The sequence below is a fragment of the Sorex fumeus genome, unplaced genomic scaffold (genome assembly GCF_029834395.1).
Source record: "Sorex fumeus unplaced genomic scaffold, SorFum_2.1 ptg000094l, whole genome shotgun sequence".
NCBI classification, from domain to species: domain Eukaryota; kingdom Metazoa; phylum Chordata; class Mammalia; order Eulipotyphla; family Soricidae; genus Sorex; species Sorex fumeus.
This window is the reverse complement of record NW_026606151.1, coordinates 2190977-2216549: the sequence shown is the minus strand read 5'-3', so window position 1 is coordinate 2216549 and position 25573 is coordinate 2190977. Positions and strand designations below refer to the sequence as shown.

The following is a 25573-nucleotide window of genomic DNA, read 5'->3' as shown; positions in this document are numbered from 1 at the left end:
TTTTTTTTTTTTTTTTAAAAGCAGAAGTTAAGTTGGGCCTGAGCAACCGTACAGCAGGGAAGGAGCTGGCCTTGCAGTCGGCAGACTCAGGTTCAACCCCCTGCAACCATAAGGTCCTCCGAGCCCCACCAGGAAAGAACCCTGAGCACTGCCAGCGTGCCCCCAAACAAAAACAAAAACAAAACCTAGCAAGACAGTGAAGCTGGGAGCAGGGGTTATGTATTTAAACAAGGCCTTTCCGGGCTTCATGGAGCTGAATCGCCTGGCTGGGCGGGCCGGGGTTTACCCGTGAGGCGCTCTGCCTGCTTCCGGCGGGGAGGCTTTGAGAGTCATGTCCAACCTCTCTGACTCCAAGCTGTCCATCAGGAAGCGGCACAAGACCCACCGTCCCACCAGCACAGCAAAGTCAACTGAGCAGACCACACTCACCTTTCTCTGCAGCAGTTCACAACTGGCCATGGAGCAAGAGGCCCCAAGAGGCAGGAGGAGGTGTTTAAGGCCACGCAAACTGACGTGCACTTGAGGTTGTCTCCTGGCTTGTTTTTCAACTCACTCACCAAGACAGAATAGACTGCTCTCTTCTATTAAGTGAAAGAACCGTCTCCACCCTGATAGGTGCATGGGCAGCCTGCTCTGATTCTGTGGGTGACCTGTCAATCAAGAGGGTCTCTCCCCCGTACTCCTGTCTCCTATGCTGCTGGCCAGACTCTCCTGACAATATAGCATCAACAGCCAAATGACAGACCACAGCAGCACCGATGACAGCGGATCGATGTTTTCCTTGAGCTCAACTTCCGGGGGGAAAGAGGGGGAGCACACACCTTTGTCCTGTTCTTCTGATTAGAACCTTTTTTTTTTTTTTTTCAGATCACACCTGGCAATGCTCAGGGGCTTGTTATCCTTGGCTCTGCACTCAGTAGTTTCTCCTGGTGGTGCCTGGGGAACCATATGGGATGCCGGAGGTTTAACCTGGGCTGGCAGTGTGCGAGGCAAGTGCCCTCCCTGCTGTACTATATTGCTCCAGGCGAATTAGAATTTAAGTGCCTGGAGAACAGGCATTTGTGCTTAATCAGCACCTCCCAAAGAATGGGCATGTGGAGACTGAGTAACACTATTAGGTCACAGAGCTAAAAGACTTTTAGCTCTAGTCTGAATCCCAAATCAGTCCTGTTGATTGTGAATTCGATCTAAGGGGAATTCCTGAGACTGGATTTGAAAACCTCCACGGGCTAGAGAACCAGGAGCAGCTTGGAGTCTGAGTGAAGCGAGCAGGGGGTAGGGGCGGGGCGGCCCCCCCCCCCCCCCCCCCCCCCCGCTCAGAGATCCCCTTTTCCTTCCTTCCTGGGAACACAGTCTTGTCCCATCTCTCACACCGTGTTCCCGGCTTCCCCTTGGAGCCGGGCCAAGAACAAGTTTTCCCTGGCTACGGTCATGGCCACCCCCCCCCCCCCAAGTTCCGCAGGTTCCCTGGGTACTGAGCAGAACGGGGACTGCAGACAGACGGCTGCAGTGTGCTGTGAGGGCACAGAGCAGCTGTGCCATCAGCTGATACTGGCACAGCACCCAGCACATGGCAGGCAGTCACTTGAGCAAAAGAAGGGATCTCATCACCAACACTGCCACACACTGGGGAGCAAAGCATTTTGGAAAACACACTGAGACATAGATAACGGGGGGGGGGGGGCTGTTTGTTATGTTTTGGTTGGTCTGTTTGTGCCAGAGCGATAGCACAGCGGGTAGGGCATTTGCCTTGCATGGGGTTGACCTGGGTTCGATTCTTCTGTCCCTCTCAGAGAGCCCAGCAAGCTACCTAGAGTATCCTGCCCACATGGCAGAGCCTGGCAAGCTTCCTGTGGCATATTCCATATGCCAAAAACAGTAACAACAAGTCTCACAATGGAGATGTTACTGGTGCCCGCTCGAGCAAATCGATGAACAATGGGAGGACAGCACAGGACAGTGTTACAGTGCTACAGTTTGTGCCGCACCCAAAAATGCTCAGGGCTTACTCCTGGCTCTGCATCCAGGAATTATTCCTGGCAGTGTTGGGGGTGGGGGGGAATGGAGGACCATATGGGGTGCCTGGGATCACACCAGGGCCGTCTCTGTGCAGGTTCCCTACCCGCTATACTATTGCTCCAGTCCCCAGACACCTGTTTTTGGTGTAAGCATTTCATCACTTTCACAGTGAAGGGGCTGAGAAGACCTCACCCCCACCCCGATCCCCAATTCATTTCTAGTCTAAAGTGGGGTCACACAGGGCTGGAGAGATGGGGTTCTGTGCGGGCTTTCATTTCAGGAGACTCAAGTGCACCCCGGGCACTGCCATGGTGCCCCAGGAGACCACAGAGCTGGGTGAAGGCCCCACGCAATGCCGGGTGTGGCCCCTAAACCAAAAGCAAATCAATAAAGTGGCGTCCCCCCGCAGATGACAATCCGGAGGCCAGAAGCATCGGAGTCCCAAAGGGACACCCAGCACCCGGCGCTGCCCTTCCTCTCACGCACCCTGGGGCACCCACCTGCTCGCTCGGCGCAGTGTCCATGGGCCTCCCAGACCTGGCGGGCTCCCAGGTCAACTCCTCAGCTTCCTCTTACAAGCCCCCATCCGCTGGAAAGCCCCCTTTCCAGACATGGGATCCCTCGCGGCCTTTAAGCCATGTAGGCCCCCCGAAGGATCCCCCCTCACCTTCTCTTTATCTTTCGCAGGCCACAGCTCGTCTATTAACAAAATTGCTGGCTCAGCCATCAAAGCATATCCGGAATCCGAGCACTTCTTATCCCCCTGGCTTGCCCGCGCCATGGGCTGACGCTCACCAACGCCTCTAGCCTGGGCACAGCCAGTTCTCTTCTCCCTGCAGTTTCTTTTCCAAGGAGCTGCCAGACCCACTCCACTGGCCTTCCTGGAGCCCCCCAATGGCCCCCAGCTCACTCCCACAATCAAATCTTTCAGACCCAACCTGGGATTGGGTAGGGTGCTTGCCCGGCCCATGCCAACACCAGTTCTATCCTTGGCATTCCAGGAGGTCCCTAGTTCCTCCCAGGAGTGATCCAAGAGTGCAGACCCAGAAGTTAGCCTAGAATGGGACACAGGATGTGACATCACCCCTCAAAAGAGAGAAAAACAAAACAAAACCAAAAACAAAGAGACCCGGCATGATCTGTCACCTGTCCACCCCCACTGCCATCCTTCCTGTCTCTCTTCTCCCCGCACTGTGTTTCTCAAATACACCAGACACATTCCGGCTGGAGCCTCAGGTCTTTACCCCCAGATCCAAGCCCTTCTCGGTATTCAACCACCTTCAGGCTTTGACTCAAATGTTACCTTTTCCATCAGAATGTCCTTGAGAGCTCAAAATAATAATAGTAATAATAAAGTAGTAGTAGTAGCAGTAGTAACAGGTATAGCGGGAGTCCCAGCAGTGATGGGAATCAAACCCAGGCCTCCTGCATGCAAGGCAGGAACTTAACCACTGAGCCGCATCCCAGGCCCAGAGGCGCCGAAGGGACCTGTGGAGGGTGCTGGGAATTGAGCCTGGGTAGGCCATGTGCAAGGCAAGAGCCCTACCCACTCTACTATCTTTCTGGCCCCAAGACTGCTTATTTGTTTTTTGTTTCCCCCACCCCCCCGGCGATGCTCAGGGGTTACTCCTGGCTTTGCACTCAGGAATCACTCCTGATAGTGCTCAGGGGACCGTATGGGATGCCAGGAAGCGAATCCGAATCAGCCATGTGCAAGGCAAATGCCCTACCTGCTGTACTATAGCTCCAGCCCTGACTGCTTGAGTTTTTAAAAAGTCAACTACTATGACTCCCAGAACTCTTCTCTCTCTTCTCTGCTTCATTTTCTCAGCATACATTTACTTGGGCTAGAGTGATAGCACAGCGGTAGGGCGTTTGCCTTGCACGCAGCCAATATGGCCGACCCGAGTTCGATTCCTCCGCCCCTCTCGGAGAGCCAAGCTACTGAGAGTATCACGGCCGCACGGCAAAGCCTGGCAAGCTACCCGTGGCGTATTCCATATGCGAAACACAGTAACAAGTGTCACAATGGAGACATTACTGGGCCCACTTGAGCAAATCAATGAACAACGGGAGGACCGTGACCGTGACATTTTACTTACTGGCTTAGTTCCTTTTTCCCCCACCACCACACCCCACTTAGTGAACCTGTTAAGCCCTGAGACTTTGTTTCATTTTTTGCATTTTGGGTCACACCCAGCGATACTCAGGGGTTACTCCTGGCTCTGCACTCAGAAATTACTCCTGGCGGTGCTCGGGGGACCATATGGGATGACGGTGATGAAACCTGGGTTGGACTCGTGCTAGGCAAACGCCCTCTCCACTGTACTATCACTCTGGCCCCCCCTGGAACTTTGTTTTATTCACTGCTCTATCCCCAGGTACTAGAGAGGCAGAAGGGGAAGACCCTAGAGGATATTCTTTCTCTGTCTCTCTCACTCCCCCTCCTTCCTTCCTCCCACCCTCCTCAAGACCGGTTAAGCCCTTTACCACCAGGCACCATTCCTGGGTCGGGAAGCAAGAAGGACTGAAGCAACACAGCAACTGAGGCTTGTGGCCAGGACTTTCCCTATCCCCTGCCACCCAGGGACTGCAAGTTGCTAGTTTTTGTACCAAGCACCCGGTACCTCCCAGAAGAGGCCAGAGAGAGGGTGAAACTAAATACATCACTCAGGAAGCAGAGATAGTTCTATGTGCTGCGAAGATGGTCTGCTTGCGGGCGGTCCAGGCTCAATCCCTGGCACCACACGGTTCCTCAAGGACCAACAGGAAAGACCCCCAAGCACAAAGCTGGGGAGAGTCCCTGGAGTACGACCGGAAGTAGCCCCCAACCCCCCCCCCCCCCACACACACACACTATACTACATAACCCAGATAAACAGTATTGGCTTTGAGGTGTTTTTGAAGAAAAAGTTCCCCTTTCTAACTAAGGATTTCAAAAATGCAAAAGTAGAAAAAAAACGGGAAACCCTAGGGACCCACTATGCAACTTCAATGATTACCAACATCTACCCGTTTGGCCAGTTGGCTCCCCTTGGATGGGCTCTGAAGTTCCAGTAAATATTTAACCTAGCTGTTTTCTTGAGACCTGTCTGTATGTATGTGACAGATCCTGGCCTTGTTACCTCTGTATCCTAGCAGCCGTGCCAACCAATCTCTCTGCTCCTGCCAGAAATATGATAAAGACGAACACATTCATTCCGCCAACCGAACAAGGGCTCCCAGGAAGGTCCAGATTCCAGGCGTTTGAGCTCCAGGTCAACCCATTCTAGGCACAGGGGCAACTGGGCGAGAGATGCATCGTGACTACAAAAGGAACCGACACGCCATCGGCTTTACGGCTCTGTCCTGCACACAACAATCGGGATTTCGGAACGCGCACACGCGATGCTGCCAAGTCTTCAGTGATGACCTGCTACACCCGAGGAACACAGTTCAGATGACAGGAGACCGGGGATTGAAAGAAAGCCCAAGGGGCTGAGTACAGATGCTGTGTGTGGGAGGCCCGGGTTTGATGCTGGTACTGCACGCCCCCAAGCACTGCTCAGCACGACCCCCAACCAAAGTTGGGTACAGCCCTCAAACATGGCAGGGTGTAGACCAAAAACAACATCTTTCTTTGAGGCGGGGGGCGAGTTGGACTATACCCATCAGTGCTTGGGGTTTATTCTGGCTCTGTGCTCAGGGTCGCTTCTGGTGGGGCTTGGGGGACCATACGAAGTGACAGGGACAGAATCTGGGCCAACTGAGCACCAGGCAAGCGCCTGACCCGCTATGCTATCTGCTATCCCACCCCCCCACCCCTGTCATTTAAAAAATATGAAGACAATAGATAACAGAGAGTTAAGAAACTCCAGCCTCTCTTCAAGGACACGGCCAAGGAGGTGGGTGAGAAAGCACAGAAATGATTAGGAAACAGTAAGTTCTGTGCCTTAAGAGAGATGAAACAAACATTCCAGAAGCAAAAGCTCCTTTCGGAAAAACCCAACTGCAGGATCTGGAAACCAAGCCCGGCCTTTTGTCCTCTGCCATATTTCCTGGTGTCAGGCCACTAACATCCAGTAGAGATCTGGGAATGGGGCAGTCCACAGAAGAGATCTTGGGACGTGGAGTTTTTGGGGTTTTTTTGTTTTTGTTTTTTCTTTTTGGGTCACACCCGGCTATGCACAGAGGTTACTCCTGGCTCTGCACACAGGAATTAGTCCTGGTGGTGCTCAGGGGGACCTTATGGGATGCAGGGAATTGAGCCCGGGTTGGTCACGTGCAAGGCAAATGCATTACCCGCTGTGCTTTTGCTCCAGCCCCGGGATGTGGTGCTTTTATGGTACATTTTGCTATTCCCCATCCAGTCTTCCTGTGGGAGGGGACAGAGAAGTCCTCCCAGAGCTGGGGAAACAAAGGGGCTCATTCAAAGCTGGCAGAGGCTGACATTCACAGCGTTCTACCCTGAGGGAAGAGACAGCCAGGCTTCAGAAGCAGATAGGATCATGAGAGCCTGTCAAGGAGACCCAGCGGCCAATGGCAAAGTCGTCCCAAGGCCTCTCTCCTTTCTGCACCCCAAAGCACTGATTAGTACCATGATTAGTATGATGAGCTGCCAGGGAAAAGTGGCACTTCTGTGGACAAGCCAAAGAGGCCAGGGGAGCCTGCTCGGAGAACCCTGTGTGAAGGAGTGCGGGCTGGTCACTCGTGTGTGCCTGAGTCACACCAGAGAAAAGGAAAGGCTATGTTCAGAGCCGGGACGGGCTGGACTGAGGGACAAGAGGGAGGCAGGAAAGAGAAGATGTATGAGAAAGGACAGGAACACAAAGGGGAAAATCCCAGACTTACAAGGACATCATGAAATTTGCATCTAAATGGATCAACATGGAAAGTGTCAATGCTAAGTGAAATGAGTCAGAAAGAGAGGGATGGGGCCCCCCCCCCGGAGTGATAGCACAGCGGGTAGGGCGTTTGCCTTGCATGCGGCTGACCCGGGTTCGATCCCCGGTATCCCATATGCCCATACGGTCCCCCAAGCACCGCCAGGAGTAATTCCTGAGCGCAGAGCCAGGAGTGATCCCTGTGCATCACCAGGTGTGGCCCAAAAAGCAAAAAAAAAAAAAAAGAGAGAGAGAGAGGGACAGAGAGAGAGGGACAGACATAGAAAGATTGCACTCATTTGTGGAATATAAAGTAACAGAATGGGAGACTAACACCCCAGGATAGTAGAGAGGAGGTTTGCTCCTCGGCTTGGAAGATGGTCTCACATGCTGGGGTGGGGGTGGGGGGAGATCAGATAGAGAAGGAACCACCAAGTAAAGGGTGTTTAGAGGACCCGCTAGGGATGGGAGATGCGTGCTGAAAGTAGACTATAGACCGAACATGATGGCCATTCAATACTTTCATTGCAGACCACAACACCACAACTGTACCTCACGGTGATTCATTAAAAAAAATTTTAAAAAAAAAGAACATCACTGATGAAAACAAGGAAGATGCCATAAGACCTAGGAATCAGAGAGACAGGCCCTCACTGGACACTGCTCAGCATATGAAGAGGCTGGGTCTTGGGTGGGACAGCAGCTAAGAAGGACAGGTCTGGGGCCAGAGAGACAGTCCAATAGGTAGGTCAACCCGGTTTGATCCCTGGCACTGCACAGATTTATTTCCCTAACCTCTAGCATCGCAAGGAGTAATCCCTGAGCACAGAGCCAGGAGTAAGTCCTGAGCATGGCTGGTGTGTCTACAAAAACAAAAAAAAAAAAAACAAACCCAAAAAGCAGGTCAGCATGGGTGCGGAGGGGGCTGGGTAACAGACTCCACCAGAGGAAGGGCTAATAGGTGAAGGTTTCAGGTAACAGGCTGTGGCCAAGAACAGCAGGGACTGAGAGAACACTGAGAGAGGAGGCTGAAAATAGAAGGAGATCATGTGGTAAGCCACCCCTGGGCTGGAGGGGCTCAGAATACGAAGCCCTGACAGCAAGGGGCTGACCTGGGTGTGAGGACCTGGGGGGGTCCCAGTGAGACAAGGAGGTACCTCAGGGGGAGTTTGAGCAAGAATCCAGGGCGACAGAGGGTGAGATAGAGACTGGGGATGTGGGCAAAGCAGGAAGAAAGGTATTTTAGAGCTGGGGGCCCAATCACCTGCTCTGACCTTTTTGAAAGACAATATGGACATTCCTTAAAAAAAAAAAACAACTAGGAACTGAGCTTCCACATAATCAGCAATTCCACTCCTGGGAATATCCCCTAATGGCCCAAAAGCAGAAAGCAGAAAAGACATCTGCACTCCTGTGTTCAGAGCAGCACTATCCACAACAGCCAAAATCTGGGAACAACCCAAATGCCTACGAACGGACGGAGAGTGGACTGATAAAGAAACTCTGGTGCCCCTTCACAATGGGATAGTACTCAACTTTAGGAAAAGATAAAGTCATGCAATTTGCTGCAGTGCAAATGGATCTGGAGAGTATCATGTTGAGTGAAATCAGCCAGGAGAAGAAGAGACCCAGAAATTTCTCTCTCATATGTAGGATATAAAGAAACTTTATATTATAAACACAGAGGTGGGCTGGGGGACGGGAAGGAAAATGGGGACACTGGTGAAGAGTGGTGGGCACAGTGAAGGGACTGGTGTTGGAACATACGCCCGAAACGCAATTGTAAATATCTTATTAACTCTGTAATTTACGGGGATTCCAGAAAATAAAAATGAACAGATGAATAGCCAGGGTTCCAGAGCCAAACACCAGGGGCAGGTTAAGCCATGGGACAGAAAGGGACACAGAAAACTTGGGGATCAGACAGGGAGGGAGGGAGGGAGGGAGGGAGGGAATGTCAGCCTCAGAATTCAATTAACAACAAAAACAAAAATCGGGATTGAAAAGCTGAGGATGATGTGAAAAACGCGGTAAGTTTCAGGGCAAGACAGAAGACAGAACAAGCAGGTTTTGAAAACTGGGTTCAAATCACAGCTGTTTGCTACCTGAGTTTCATTTCCTCCACTTACGACCATACTGAACCAACGAAAAGAAGAAAAAAAAATGGACGATCAGGGGAAGTAAGTTGAAATAATTATCTCTTGGGATGGTTGAGAGAGAAGCTTAATCTGTACACTCATAGCTCGCCAGACAGAAGGCGCCGGGCCGTGAGTGGCAACCATCCTTAAGGCACTACAGGATCAGGAAGGAGAGAAATGAGGCGGCAGAGTGGAGGAGAGGATGGGCTATTAGGAGGCCAGAGGTGGAAAGATCACACAAGGTGTGGGTCCCTGCTGAGTCTCGAGCACTGGGACAGAAGCAGAACCATTCGGAGCCTCTCAGCTTCTGTGGAAGCTTAGGGCTCCCCACAGGCCGAGCATGGCACCATTATCTCCCTCTCCCTGAGGAGATGGGTTCAGACAGGCTAAACGGGGTGCCTGAGTGCTAGAGCCAAGGGTCATGGCCCTTCCTTCAGGAATGCAGGTCTCGGCACATTTGCACATTCCAGGGCTCAGAAACATTCTACCTGATTTTGCAAAATTAACTGGTGAAGCCTGATGAGGGGACATGGGTATGGACCATTAAGTTAAGGGTCATGGGAATCAAGGCTAAAGGTCTGTGAAGCGAGTGGACCCTGGGCTGGTGACAAGAGTGAACTTCCAGGGCAGGGCACATCCCTGGCTGCAAACAAGCATCGCAAACAGAACTTTACAGCCCCAACGAAGGACGAGGCCAGGGCTGGAGCAATAGCACAGCGGGTAGGGCGTTTGCCTTGCACACGGCGGACTGGGTTTGATTCCCAGCATCCCATATGGTCACCTGAGCACCGCCAGGGGTAATTCCTGAGTGCAGAGCCAGGAGGAACCCTTGTGCATTGCCGGGTGTGACCCCAAAAAAGCAAAAACAAAACAAAACAAAAAAGGAAGTGAGAGGCCCCCTAACCCCACCATACCACAGTACAGATGAGAAACTATGGTCCAGGACAACCGACTTCTCCCGGGTCCACCATCTCGGCAGGGACAGATCTGGGGCCTGAAAGCCCGACACACCGGTCCTAATTCACATTCATCTCTCTAGCCTCCAGGGCACCTGCGTGGTACAGACTGGGCGCTGGGGAGTCATGTGCTGATTGACACTTGGGGGTGGTGGGAGGGAGGAGCTGGAGGTGGAGAGGAACGTCAAGTCAGACAGCCGGGTGGTTTCGGGATGGATGAAAGGCCCAGATGTAACGGGGGTCACGAGGTTACCGACCAGTGAGCTTAACAAACACTGAAGGTTTTGCAAAATGACCACTGAGCGGCACACAACTGCAGCGAGGCTGGCCCGGGGAAGCCACCACCAAGTCTGCGGGCGGCAGAGGGGCGGACTGGGGGAGGAGGAGGTGACCGGCGGGGTCACCAGCCAGGAGCAGTGTGGGTCACGTGGATCACTGGCTTAGGGTTTGAGGAAGTCACTGGGTTTGTGGGTCCCCGGGGCAAGCGCCGGGAGTGGGGGGGGAGGCCGGGGGGGAAGGAAATTCCCGGCCGGGCCGAGGCCAGGAAAAAGAAAACGCGGGTTCCCTCCCGGGTTTTAGGGTTAGTGGGTGGGAGTGGGGTGGGGTGGGGGGTGGGGGTGGGGGGGAGGCGCGTGGAGGGGCCGGGTGGGGGAGGGGCAGGCCGCCGGGCTCGGGACCCTCCTTCCGCCCCCCGCCGCGCCCCCCACCCGCCGCCCCACCGCGCCCGCCGCCCCCACCCGGCCCGCCGCCCGCCCGCCGCCGCCGCCGCCGCTTGCCTCGCGCGGTCTCCAGGTTCCCGGGCCGCCGCACTTTTCCTCCGCCGCCGGCGCGCCTCGCCCGGGCCCCGGAACCTGGCTGGGCGCGTCCGGGCCCCGCGCCGCCCCCGCCCCCGCGCCGGCCGCGTATCCCGGTTCCGGGGCCCGCCGAGCCCGGGAGGCCGGCGCCGGCCTCTAACGCTGCCCGCGGCCGCCCGGCCGGGTGACGCACCGCCAGGCCCCGGCGCCCGGGAGGGCGTCATGACGTCACGCGCCCCGGTCGGGGGCCGGGTCGTCGCCGTGGCGACGGGGGCCGCCACCTGCTCCGCCCCCCGGGCCCTCGCGTCCCGCGCCGCACCCCCCCGCCCCCACCCCGCCCAGCGCCTTAAATTGCGCTCAGCCCCCCACCCCCACCCCACCCCCGGCAGGCGATGGGGGGGTGTCCTGGAGGAGCCACCGCGGGGCCTTTCCAGCGGGGACCACGCTGAGGGCCCATCACCCCTCCGCTCCCACCCACTCCAGTTCAGACTCTGAACCTGCCAATTCCTGGAGAGATTGCTTGTTTGTTTTTTTTTGGGGGGGGGGGCGGGCGGATCACTCCTGGTGGGCTTCCGGGGGGACCATATGGGATGTTGGGGATCGAACCTGGGATGACACGTGCAAAGCGCCCTAAGCGCCGCCGTATTGTCGCTCCAGCCCCACAATTGGATTTCGATTTTTAATAATTACACTGTGGCGTATTCCATATGCCAAACACAGTAACGAGTCTCACAGTGTTACTGGGCCCGCTGGAGGAAGTCAGTGAACACCGGGAGGACAGTGACAGTGACACTGTGATTTTATTGAGAGGCGTCTGCGTTACAGCTATACGAGCGCAGAGCTGTCAAGGGTCAAAGGAGGGTTGAAACTTAGGACAGACTCTGCAGACAGGCTAGCTGACGGTCAGGGATGGGGACCAGAGAATTTCTTTGCAGCTGTTCATTTGCAGGGAGTGAGGAATTGGAGGAATCTTATTTTTTTGGGGGTGGGGGACACCTAGCGAGGCTCAGGGGTTCCTCCTGGCTCTGCACTCAGGAATTACTCCTGGCGGTGCTTGGGGGACCATATGGCATGCCGAGAATCGAACCCGGATCAGCAGTGTCCAAGGCAAACGCCCTCCCAGCTGTGCTATTGCTCCAGCCTGGAATTGGAGGGATCTTAAGGGAACATGGAAAGGATGTTAAGAGGGTCCAAGGACACAGTGCGGGGTCAAAGCACACACTTTGCCAGGAGGCTGGCCCTACTTCCGTGCCAGCACCACGTGGTCCCCAACATCTCTCCCATTATCCTTGGGCCCTTGTGTGCACTGTGGGACTGGCTGCCTGTGAATACCCACCTTGGCCCCCAAGCCCAGCTGGATGTGTCCACAATGTGGGGGAGGCAGCTTTTGGTCAAACAAATGATAAAGAAGGAGAAGAGTAGCATAAAGGAACCTGGTCAAGATTGTCTTCCACTGAGGTATGGCCTAGACAGAGGGGAGGCATCGCCCCTACAACCACTTCACTTTCATTTCCTTATTTTGAGTGTGTGCGTTTTAACTTTTTAGGGGTGGAAGATGGGTGTGTTGGGGCCTCATCCTGCATTACTTAGGGTGTTCACAGACCGTTTGTGAACCTGGGGATTAGACTGGGCTTGGCAAGTACTTTACCCTTTGGACTGTGTTCATGCAGCCTACCTCTGAATTTAACTTCTAAAAAAGTTGTTCCTTTGGGGGTCAGGGTGCTCAGTTCTCAGGCATCTAGTCAGACCCGCCCCGTGCAGGGCAGCACATTACCTGCTTTACTCTCTCTCTCCACCGCTGCCCCCACTCCCCAATTTATCTTTTAAAATTAGACTCGAGAAAAAGAACAGCAGGTCCAGAGTTTGTCTTGCATGCACTCGACCAGCGTTCTATCCTCAGCATCCCATAGGGTCCCCTGATCCCCACCAGGAGTGATCCCTGAGCACAAAGCCAGGTATAAACATAGCCGGTATGGCACAAAAACCAAAATAAATAAATAGAAAATAAAATAAATTTAAAAGTATTTCAATTTCAATAAACTAGAAACATTTACAAAGTGTTAGATTGGGTTTGCTCTGTCAAGCCTACGTTCTCTCTTGAACACTTGGCTCTCTCTAGGTTTTACCATTCTGGAGAAACTTGTGCTCTCTCTCTCTTTCTCTCTTTCTCGCTCTCTCTCTCTCCCTCCCTCCCTCCCTCTCTCTTCCTCCCTCTCTCTCCCTCCCCACCCCCTCTCTCTCATTGAGTCACACCTGGCAATGCTCAGGGATTACTCCATGCTCTGCATGGAGGAATTACTCCTAGTGGCTCCAGGGAACCCTATAGAATGCTGGAATCAGTCTTGGGTTGGTCGCATGCAAGGCAAGTGCCCTACCCTCTGTGCTATCTCTCCAGCCCCTTGTTTTCTTTAGAACACATACTCCTCTTTTTATCTCCCCTCAAGTCTTTCTAAGTAAACTTTATTCAATAAAAATTATCTTGCTTCACACACATACACACAAAGTATTAGGTTGGGGCTTAGAATATCAAAATTGAAAGCTTGTGATACCTAAACTGGTTATAGATATGTTCAGATACTAGATATTAGAGAATCTAAACTGAAAATTTGGGTTACTGACATCCCTTAGACCCTTAGACCTTCCCCTGTCTGAAGAGTTTAAAATCCTTTTCATTTTAGACAACCCTTCTTTCCTTGCAGAGGCCAAGATCTTGAACTCTTCCAGGCCAGAGTTGCATGAGGTTTTCAGTTTAGAGGAGCGGCCAGTGACAGACTGATGGCGCATTCTTTTTATTTATTTATTTATTATTATTATTAATATTATTATTATTATTATTTTGCTTTTTGGGTCACACCTGGCAATGCACAGGGGTTACTCCTGGCTCTGCACTCAGGAATTTCTCCTGGTGCTCAGGGGACCATATGGGATGCTGGGAATTGAACCCGGGTTGGCCACGTGCAAGGCAAACGCCCTACCCGCTGTGTTATCACTCCAGCCCCAGCCCACTCTTTTTAAATTTGGGTTGGTGGAGGGGGGAGGGGCACCTAGAGGTGTTCAAGGGCTGCTCCAGGCAGTGCTGGGGAACCTTCTGCTGCCTGGGATCTGGAAGGGCTCCCACACACGAAGCCTGTTTTCCAGGCTCTCCCCTTCCTTAATGGACCATTTTGTTTGTTTGTTTGTTTGTTTGTTTGTTTGAGGGCCACACCAGGCAATGCTCAGGGGTTATTCCTTCTTTGCACTCAGGAAGTACTCCTGGTAGTGCTGGGGGGAATATAGGGGAGGTCAGGGATCAAACCCAGGTTGGCTGTGTGCAAGGCAAATGCTCTGCCCTCTGTACCCTGGCCCCTTATAAGATATTTTTCATTAGATACAGAGAAAAAGTAGTTTGTCCTGTGAGCATAAACCAATTAGAAAAAGAGCAGAGATAGAACTCACCATATAGTCCTGCTTTGTCCTCTGCTCTTCCAAGTTTTCTGTCACTTTTTAAATTTTGTAATAAAAAAATTATATTTGCCTTTTGTTATATTCTCAGGAGATCCTAACCTGATTGATTAATCATGTCTTCCATTACACATTTAACAAAAAAATATAAGAAACTTGTGTCTAAAGTTAAATGAAAATATTCTAATGTTGAGGAATGTCAGGTCTTCTGGTGATCAGCTGAAGAAAATACTTTGGAAAGGAGGATTGAAGATGATTTCTGAAAGCTTCTGTTTTTCTGACCTTCAAGCCTCTTTACCCTAACAAACCATATAGACAATGGTGCTCTTCTGACCTTTCTGTTGGGGGAGGTAGTTTGGACCACTCTCAGTGGTACTCAGAAGCTATTCCTGGCTCTGCACTCAGGTGATGCTCTGATTCTCCTGATGATGCCTGGGGGACTAAATGTGATGCCACAGTTTGATCCAGAGTTGGTTGCTTGCAAGGCAAGTGACCTACCCAGCTCTTGTACAATCCAATCCTTATTTATTTTGGGGTGGAGGTAGGTTGAGGGCACACCTGTTGATTCTCAGGGGTTACTCTGACTCTGAACTAAGGAATTACCCCAAGTGGTGGTGTTTAGGGACTATATGGGATGCCAGGGATCGAACCTGAGTTGGCTACACACAGGGAAAGCACCTTCTCCACTGTATTATTTCTCTGGCTCCTCTCCTCTTTCCTATTTTTAAAAAAAGGCTATATATCGGGGGCTGGAGTGATAGTACAGCGGGTAAGGCGCTTGCTTTGCACGCGGCTGACCCAGGTTCAATTCCCAGCATCCCATATGGTCCCCCAAGCACCGCCAGGAATAATTCCTGAGTGCAGAGCCAGGAGTAACCCCTGAGCATCACTGGGTGTGACCCAAAAAGCAAAAAAAAGGGGGGGCAATATATTCTTTGGGGCTACAGCAGAGGTAGGTCACATTTCTTGGGGCTACAGAAGGTAGGCCATTTGCCTTTTCATGTGACTGACCTGGGTTTAATCCCTGGCTGGGAGTAACCCCTGAACATTGCCAGGTGTGGCACAAGACCAAAAACAAGTCTGTACTCTTTCATTCAATTTTATGTGGATACCAAAATTTCCCATCATAAATTTAAGTTACAAAGGATATAATTTCTGACTTACCATAAATTTTGTGAGATTTTGTGTGTGTGTGTGTGTGTGTGTGTGTTGGAGGGAGGGTTTGCTACACCCAGTGGCCCTCAGGTCTTACTCCTGGTTCTGTGCTTAGGGATCACTCTTGGCAGGGCTGGGGAGAACATATATATTGCAGGGGATTGAACCCGGGTGCTACTTCCAAAGCAAGTTTTCTGCTGTACTTCTCCCCAGCCCTGTTTGTCTCTGGGGCTACTTCTGGACTGTTTCTTAAGGATCACTTCCAGCAGTGCTTGGGCAACTTTGTGATGCCAGGGATGGAGACCAGGCCTCCCTAACACAAAGCATGCACACACTCCAGCCCTTTGCATTCTCTCCCCAGCTCCAGTATCATTTTTGGCATTTTAAACTCAAACCATTAAAATGAACCCAATGGGAGAGTGAAAGGGAATCTACCTGCCACAGAAACAGGAGGGGGGATGGGGGAATGGCGGGAGGGATATTGGGATCATTGGGGGTGGAGATTGGGTGCTGGTGGAAGGACGGGTACTCGATCATTGTATGACCAAAATGTAATCACGAAAGTTTATAAATCTGTAACTATATCTCATGGTGATTCAATAAAAATAAACAAATAAAAACCGATGATTTCCAACACCTTCCCCTCCCCCCCACAAATTTCAATGCCCACCATCTTCCTATTAGAACTACTAATGGTTTAGGGAGACAGCTCAGAGGCCTGAGTATGTGCTTGGTCTGCCAAGGCTGGATTTGCTCCGGCACTGCATGGTCCCCAGGGAACCACTTGTGTGGCCCCCAAACCAAAAATTAAATAAAAATAGAAAAATAAGGGCAAAGATATGGAATAGGGATAGGGCCAAGATGGCTGCTGAATTCGGCGACTCAGGTTACCTTTGCCTGTGGTCACAGCAAACCTATCCCCAAACCTGGAGTCAACTGTGCAGACATTGTCTTGAAACCCAGAAAAAATAAAGCTTCCCCAGCAATGAACCAAGAGGATCATAACCAGACAAACTGGAGGCAGGGCATGCCTAGCCAAGTGAGAAACCTCACCACAGAGTCACAGGCTGCAGTGACTTTGGACCAGATTAGTGGTATTCGGGGCTTACACCTGGCTCTGCATCTGGGGTGTTGGGGATTGAATCTGGGTTGGCTGCATGTGAGCAAGTGCCCTACCCACCAAACTTATGGCTCTGACCCAAGAAGCACTGTAGCACTGCCCTCCCGTTGTTCATTGATTTGCTTGAGCGGGCATCAGTAACATCTCACAACAAATTGTGAGACTTGTTGTTACTGGTTTTGGCATATTGAATATGTCACGGGGAGCTTGCCAGGCTTTGCCGTGCGGGCGAGATACTCTTGGTAGCTTGCCGGGCTCTCTGAGAGGGGCGGAGGAACCGAACCCGGGTCGGCTGCATGCAAGGCAAACGCCCTACCCACTGTGCTATCACTCCAGCCCAGTAAGAGACTTCTGTATTTATTTATTTATTTGCTTTCTGAGTCACACCCGACATTGCACAGGGGTTACTCCTGGCTCATTCACTCAGGAATTACTCCTGGTGGTGCTCGGGGGACCATATGGGATGCTAGAAATCGAACCCAGGTCGGCCACGTACAAGGCAAACACCCTACCTACTTTGCTATCACTCCAGCCCCAAGAGACTTCTAAAGATTGCAACTTTACTCCGGGGAGCAGGACGTGATGATTGCTAAACACCCATCACCCCTGTCCAACAATCCTAGGCTCTCAACACTGGAACTGGAAGGTGAGAAATAGGTCAGCTGCATGCAAGGCAAGTGCGCTACTGGCTGTGCTCTCTGTCCCGTCCTGAGCACAGAGCCAGGAGTAATCCCTGAACATCGCTGGATGTGACCCCCACACCCTCTGAAAAAGAAGCTGTGAGGTATAAAGTGTGGTAGAACTTTGGCTAGTGTCATTTTGACAACCTCCCTCTACCTTGCTGATGGCAGTACTGGTGGTCACCACTTGGCATCTCAGTCTCCTACTAAGGGCCCCTGGGGAGAGTCTCACTCCCACCTCCCCCTGGCTTCTTGCAAGCGGATGAGCTACCTGGGTCTGAGAACTAATAGCCGACAGGCAATCGGCCCTCGCCCCGCTAGACCACATCTATGGCTCACCCCGGGCTGCGCCTCTCCACACTACAGAACCCTCAAAGCAGACAGTCAGCAACGTGGGTTCCACCGCCACTGTGCTCCCTTGCTGACCCACAGCCAGGCAGACTCTGGTCCCTGCCAGCCCTGAGCGCACGCTCCATCAGAGCCCCCTGCCTCCTTTTATTTTGTTTTCATTTTGGGATGACACCTGGCAGTGCTCAGTGGTTACTCCTGGCTCTGAACTCAGGAATTACTCCTGGCAGAGCTTGGGGGGGATCATACAGGATGTGGGGGATTGAACCCAGGTCGCCCGCATGAAAGGCGAACACCCTACCTGCTGTACTACTGTACTGCTCCTGCTGCCCTCTCCTACTTCCTTTGAAACCCACCTTGCATGAATCACCCAGCTACCCCCAGAAAACCCTTGTTTTTAGTGGCCACTTGACACTGGTGGCCTCTGGTGCTACCCAGGCCTCCTTGAACTCAAGCAAGTTGCCACCAGGTACAAATGACTTTGATCCTCCCATTACCCCCAAGTCACTCCACCTTGGTGCTATAGCCAGTGTCTAATAAATGCTCAGTCATTGCCCCAACATGACTAAGCGCAAGAACAACTGGGGCCAGCCACTGCAACTGTGAATGTTTCTCAGTGGCCACCTGGGTCTGCATACACACACACACACACACACACACACACACTCACGCAAGCACGCACACACACAGGCGCACACACACACAGGCGTGCGCACACACACACACATTCATACGCACACATACACACGAACACACATGCGCGCACACACACACACATGCACACACACGCGCACATACACATATGCACACACTCACCTTCCCCTTTGCTCCCTCAACCCCCATCACCTACCCAGGTCCTTGTGGCGCACCAGACATCATGAGTTGTTGGAGGAATTCATCCTGCAGAGATGTATCAAGATAACAGCCTGAGAAAAACTAATACAAGAGCTCTGCAAGTTTCCTGAAGGTGACTCCAAGCAACAACCTTAGGGATGCTCACCGGAAAGAGCTGAATAGGTGAGAATGTCCACATGTTAACCTTGGAGTGAAAGTTTAAGGAATTTCTCATAGAAGAATACAGTAGCTGGGGGCTGGAGCAATAGCACAGCGGGTAGGGTGTTTGCTTTGCGGTAGGGTGTTTGCCTTGTGCACAACCAACCTGGCTTCAATTCACAGCATCCCATATGGTTCCCTGAGCACCACCAGGGGTAATTTCAGAGTGTAGAGCCAGGAGTAACCCCTGAGCATCGCCAGGTGTGACCCAAAAGGCAAAAAAGTCTATGACATTTTTTTTTAAATTTTTTTTTTTTTGCTTTTTGGGTCACACCCAGTGATGCTCAGGGGTTACTCCTGGCTCATGCACTCAGGAATTGCTCCTGGCAGTGCTTGGGGGACCATATGGGATGCCGGGAATCGAACCTGTGTCAGTCATGTTGACCGCGTGCAAGGCAAACGCCCTACCCGCTCTGCTATCGCTCCAGCCCAAAAATCAACGACATTTTAAAAAATAAATAATTGATTAAAATAAGGGGCTGGAGCGATAGCACAGTGGGTAGGGCATTTGCTTTGCACGCGGCTGACCTGGGTTTTTATTTCCAGCATCCCATATGGTCCCCTGAGCACCACCAGGAGTGATTCCTGAGTGCAGAGCCAGGAGTAACCCTTGTGCATTGCCGGGTATGACCCAAAAAGCAAATAAATAAATAAATAAATAAAAAGAATATAGTAACTGGACTAAGAAATATAATGAGGGACTGGAGAGAGAATTCAGTGGGTTGGTTGCTTGCTTTGCACATGGCCAACTGGGTTTGATTCCTGCCACCCTATATGGTCTCTCAAGTCCTGCCAGGAGTGGTCCTTGAGCACAGAGCCTGGAGTAAACCCTGAGCACCGCCAGGTATGGTCCCCACCACCCCCGCAAAAAAACACAAACAAACAATGGAGGGACTCAACAGTAAAATAGAAAAAACTGAAAATTGAATCAGTGAACGCAGAGATAAAGTAGTAGAAATCATCCAGAATGACCTGCGGAGAGAGCCCATTGTTGCCGAGTGCTGTCCCTATCCTGGCTGTCTCTACCCTGTGGCTGATTCCTGGTGCTGTGACCGATTTCTGGCCACAACACAGCCAGGTGTGTGACCCACCTCAGGCCACGGACATGTCTGAACACCACAACCAAGACTGTGTGTGACCCTGATGTAGGCAGGTAGATAGGGAAAGGCTCTCTGCAATGAAACAAAGTCTCATAGAAGAATTCTAGGACCAACCCACCCTGTGGAGACAGAGAATAAGGACTTGATAAGACCATCCCCAGACCCTGAAGATATGGGCCTCCTCCCCATGAAATTCCTCCTTTCCGAGAACCCCCTTTCAATCTGGTTGACTCCAGCGACCCAGCCCCAAGGTGATTCCAGGACATTCCAAGTCAGATGATTCTCGAACCCCTTTTCAATCCGGTTAACTCCAGCGACCCAGCCCCAAGGAGATTCCAGGACATTCCAAGTCAGATGATTCTCGAACCCCCTTTCAATCCGGTTGACTCCAGCGACCCAGCCCCAAGGAGATTCCAGAACATTCTGAGTCAGAAGGATCTATAAGAACCAGTTCGAGAGGCCACTTGGCGCTCTCTCCACCCTTGGAGAAGCCCGCGTTCCCTCTGGACGCGTTACTCTCTCTCTCTTACTCTCCATTCCCCCGCTTATCAGCTTATCCCTTCCTCTCCCTCTCCAAAAGCCTCCAAATAAAACCTGTTAATTCACTGCTCGTCTACTCCTGAAATTCTTTTCTGCGAGCGAGACAAGAACCCCAGAAACCTCGGGTAAGGCTTGGGACTGGTCTCTCCTTTCCTGCAAAGAGCAAATTCTCGCCCCAGCTTGAGTCCGTGGCTCCCCGAGCAATCGGGTGGCAGGGATTAACTCCCGTGCCGAGAAGATCAAGCGGACTTCAGGTGTGGCTTGACGGCCACCTTGTGGGGCTGGCGGGGCTTAGGCCCGTGCGGAGCAGGTGCTCACTGCAGACTTTACCGGTCCTAGCCTACCCAGGGTTCCGGGTGACAGAGGCGGGTGAGGAGAAAGTGGCTGTCTTTCTCCTCCCCACTTCACATAAGTCACCCGTGGGGCCCACCGACATCAACCCCAATGGTAGCTGCAGAAACCTCAGTAGAGGGAAGAGATGTGGAGGAAAAAGAGTGAAAAACTGTGAATATGGTACTGAGGGAGGGAGGGAGAGAGGGAGAGAGAGAGAGAGAGAGAGAGAGAGAGAGATGGGGGAGAGAAAGAAAGGAGAGAGAGAGAAAGGAGAGAGGGGTGGGAAAGAAAGGAAGGAGAGAGATGAAAGAGAAGAGAGAGAGAGAGAGAGAGAGAGAGAGAGAGAGAGAGAGTCCAGAGGGCTGGAACCTCTGCTTCACATGGCCCAGGCTCCATCCCCAGCACACATTCTCCTGTGCTCCCCCAGGAGTGAGCCCTCAAGTACCACCCAAAGCCACACACAGTGAAGATCTCAAAACACCGACTTGGGGCACAACATTTGCACTGTTGGGGCTCCAAAGGACAAAGGAGCAGATTTTTTTTTTTCTTTTAGGCACCATGGTTTAAAATACTGTTAATGACAGGTTTTCATACAACTCACTCAACACAACACAGCAGCGAAACTTCTCCCCCCCCCCCCCCCCCCCCCCCCCCCCCCCGACCCCCAAGTGCTCACTTCCCTTCACCATTGTTTCAGTGTTTCCCCATCCAAATCTCTCTCCCCAACCCTCCCCGGGGATAAGATTCTACTAAAGACCAGGTCTCAGTTACTGCTGCCTTTGGGCATTTGTTACACTTCTACTTAGTTCCTTTCTTTTGTAAAATTTATTTATTTATTTATTTTTATTAGTGAAACACCATGAGACTCACAAAGAAAGAGAACCCTAATATTCCGAATCAGAAATGAAAAGTGGGATATTACAACAGAAACCAAAGAAATTCAAAAGATCATCAGAGACTACTTTGAAAGTCTGTATGCCACGAAACAAGAGAACCTAGAAGAAATGAATAAATTCCTGGATACCTGTCATCTCCCAAGGCTGAATCAAGAAGATCTAGAGTACCTGGATAGTCCTATTAACATCAAGGAAATTGAAACTGTAATCAAAAGACTTCCCAAACACAAAAGCTTAGTTCCTTTCCTCCTTTCTCTTTTTTTGATCGCACCTAGCGGTGCTCAGAGTTTACTCCTGGTTCTGCACTCAGAAATTACTCCTGGCAGTGCATGGGGACCCATATGGGATGCTGGGGATTGAATTTAGGTCAGCCACATGCAAGGCAAGGGCCCTCCTCTTGGTACTATCACTCAAAGGTACTATCACTCAGGCCCCCTACCTCTATTTGGTTTCTTTATATCCCACATATAAGAGAGGCCATTCTGTGTCTGTCCAAAGGGGATTTTTATTTTGAAGATTTGTATTTGAAGAAATAATAGTTGAGAACTTCCCCAAGTTGAGAAAGGAGTTGGGTGCTCAGATCCAAGGAACTCAAAGCATTCTAAACAAAATAAACCCAAACAGATGTACATCAAAATACACTGAACAGGGTTAAAATAGATGTTTCATGCTATTTTGCTTGATGTAACATTTGGCTCAAATCAGAATCGGACTATACTGATTTTTCTTTTGAGACTGGGATCATGTTGTCCTAATGTTTCTTTTCCTTAATAATTTTGGATTCTATCCCAGATATTTTATAAATCCTATTTGGAGCCTGAATTCTAGTTTATTCTTCTGAAGCATGTTACATTTTATTTCTTTATTTTCAGACCTTAGTGGGGTTCACACTAGGGAGTCTGTTGGGAAGCAGCTGAAATTTTTGATAAATTCTTTTATACTTTGACTCTGACCCTGTTACTGTATAATTCAAGATTCAGTAAGATGTAAGCATAGTTTTTATACAAAATTTGTTATAACTTACCACCCTTGCTTCTTTCTTTTTTTGGGGGGTGGCGGGGGGAGGTCACACGCGGCGATACTCAGGGGTTACTCCTGTCTCTGCACTCAGAAATTACTCCTGGTGGTGCTCGGGGAACCATATGGGATGCTGGGAATCGAACCTGGGTCAGCCGAGTGCAAGGCAAACACCCTACCCACTGTGCTTTCGCTCCAGCCCTAAATAGTGCTTCTTTAGGGTCTTCTTGCTTGGGATTTTTTTTTTCTCTGTGTAATAATTCTCTTCTTTCTTTTACACTTTGGGGTGCTCAGGGACTTCTGGCTCTTCCTGACAAGAGGTCATTCCTGGTTGTGCTTGGGGGGGACCATATGTGGTTCCAGGGGTTCCAGGGATCACATTAGGGACAGCTGCATGCAATGCAATTACTTTAGCCCCTATCAATCTGGCCCCAGTGTCTCATATTTCTTTGTTTTTTGAGACATACCCAGTGGTGCTCAGGGCTTACTCCTGGTTCTGTGTTCAGTGATCATTCCTGGCAGGCTCAAGGGATAGTATGGTGTGCCTGAAATCAAACCCGAGTTGACTATGAACAGCACCCTACCCACTGTCCTATCACTCTGACCCCCAATTCCTCATATTTTTGACCCGAACTCTTCACTTATATGATTGTTCATCTTCCTTCCTTCTTTCCTTCTTTCCTTCTTTCCTTCCTTCCTTCCTTCCTTCCTTCCTTCCTTCCTTCCTTCCTCCCTCCTTCCCTTCCTCCCTTCCTTCCTTCCTTTGCTTTTTGGGTTACATCCAGCAGCGCTCAGGGGTTACTCCTGGCTCTGCACTCAGAGATCCTGGCAGTGCTTGGGGGACCATATGGGACGCTGGGGATTGAACCCAGGTCAGCTGTGTGCAAGGCAAATGCCCTACCCACAGTACTATGGCTCTGGCCCCCTATGGTTGTTCATTTTCATCAAATTATCATTTTCGGGTCAGAGAGATAGTATAGCGGGAAGGTGCTTGCCTTGCATGTATGTGGCTGACCTGGGTTCTACATTCAGCACCTTATGTTGTACCCTAAGCCCCGCCAAGAGTGACCCCTAAGCTCAGAGCCAGGAGTAAGCCCTAAGCACAGCTGGGTATGATCCAAGAAACAAAACAAGGGAAAGAATTGGAAACTATCTAACTTGAAGGATTCTTCCTCCTGTGGTGCTCAGGGCTTACTCCTAGCTCTGCTCAGGGATCACTCCTGGCATGCTCAGGGGATATTATTGGATTCCGGGATCGAACCTGGGTCAGTCACTTGCACACCGAGCGCCCTACCCACCAGACTATTGCTCTGACAGATTGTTCTTTTTTTTGGATTTGGGTCATAGTTGGTGATACTCAGGGGCTACTCCTGGCAGTGCTCAGGCAACCATAATGGATGACAGGGATCAAATCTGGATCAGCCTCGTGCAGGGCAAGTACCCTAGCTACTGTACCATTTCTCCATCTGATCTTTATATTTGGGGGTGAGGGGCCCACACTCAACAGTGCTCAGGGGTTACTCCTGGGTCTGCACATAAGAATCACTCCTGGTGGGTTCAGGGGGCCATGTAGGATGCCAGGGATTGAATCTGGGTTGGCCGCCCTTCCTGCTGTACTATCTTTTCTGCCCTCAGGAGGTTTTTGTTTGTTTTTAATGCATAAGGTCCATTGCTTCTTTTTACAGTTAGAACTGTATGGCTTTGAAGAGGCTTCTTACCCTTTCATAGGTTGGGGAAGATCATACGTGAGAGTATTGGTGCTGTGAAAAGTCGGCAAATCCAAAAGGCTATTAGATCTGTAACTGCCTTGCATGTAGCTCTATTTTCCTGGACCATACATTCGGAGAGAATGTCGGGTACCCAGTACAGTGACTGAACTACCCAGAAGTGTTTTACATTAGCGACTGCACACTGAAACATATAGCCTGGCCCACTTTTTGTTTGCAAGAGGTATGTCACTGTCCGTCACTGTCCCTGTCACTGTCCTCCTGCTGTTCATCGATTTGCTCGAGCAGGCCCAGTAACGTCTCCATTGGAGACTTTGTTGTTACTGTGTTTGGCATATCGAATACGTCACGGGGAGCTTGCCAGGCTCTGCCGTGTGGGCGAGATACTCTCAGTAGCTTGCCGGGCTCTCTGAGAGGGGCGGAGGAATCGAACTCGGGTCAGCCATGTTGGCTGCATGCAAGGCAAACGCCCTACCACTGTGCTATTGCTCCAGCCCACTGCAAGAGGTATAGAACACAAATATCCAGAACCACTTATAGGTAATCATAACAGGAGATCATTCTTGATACTGCTTTTAAAAATAGAAGGGGGGCTGGAGCAATAGTACAGCGGATAGGGCATTTGCCTTGCACACGGCCGACCTGGGTTCAATCCCCGACATCCCATATGGTCCCCCAAGCACTGCCAGGAGTAATTCCTGAGCGCAGAGCCAGAAGTAACCCCTGAGCATCACTGAGTGTGACCCAAAAAGTAAAAATATTTAAAAAAAACAGCAGAGGTAAGACTTAATAAACTCTAAAATTATTAGGAATAGGATTGAGAAATGGGAGATTTTGAGTAAATTTGTCTGAAAGTCAAAACTCTCCTCAAAGCTCTCTCCAAGTTCTAGGCTAAGGTATTGAGACAGGAAGTGAGACCAGGTTGAGGAATTTCATTTAGTATTTTAATAATAATAATAATAATAACAATAATAATAATAATAAAAAGACAATACAAAACCCAAACATTTCTTTTTACAAGTTCAGATACATTTTTCCCCAAGTGCAAAATACTCTATGAACTGCATCATTTACTGTTTATTGTTGATTGTGTAGGAGATGCTTACTAGACTGGCAGCAGTGGAAGGCAGATATAAATACAATACTTTGAGATTTCTTCTGTATTCAAAAGAAAAAAAAAAGAAGAGCTTCCCAAATGGTTATCAATAGTCTCTGAAACTTCAGTTCAATTCACACAGAATCAAGTTTTCTGTTTGTCCAAACTGCTACAATCTGTGTTGTCTAGACAAGTCAATAAAGACTGAGGATTTGACTCCCCCTCATCAGAAAGTTTCTTAGGCTTCTAGTCCATGGAAGGCCCAAGGACAGGGTATATGACCTTGAGACAGGTCAGC

The 25573-nt window shown here is 50.7% G+C and overlaps 1 protein-coding gene across 1 annotated transcript in view; it reads right to left on the bottom strand.

The window, feature by feature from the left end:
- The window catches only part of ZNF76 (zinc finger protein 76), a 33222-nt gene extending 22264 nt beyond the window's left edge, over window positions 1–10958 (bottom strand). The window contains exon 1 of the mRNA XM_056132633.1: window positions 10752–10958. The gene's annotated coding sequence lies outside the window, so the exon portion shown is untranslated. The remainder of the gene's footprint in view (window positions 1–10751) is intronic.
- Between the last annotated feature and the right edge of the window lie 14615 nt (window positions 10959–25573).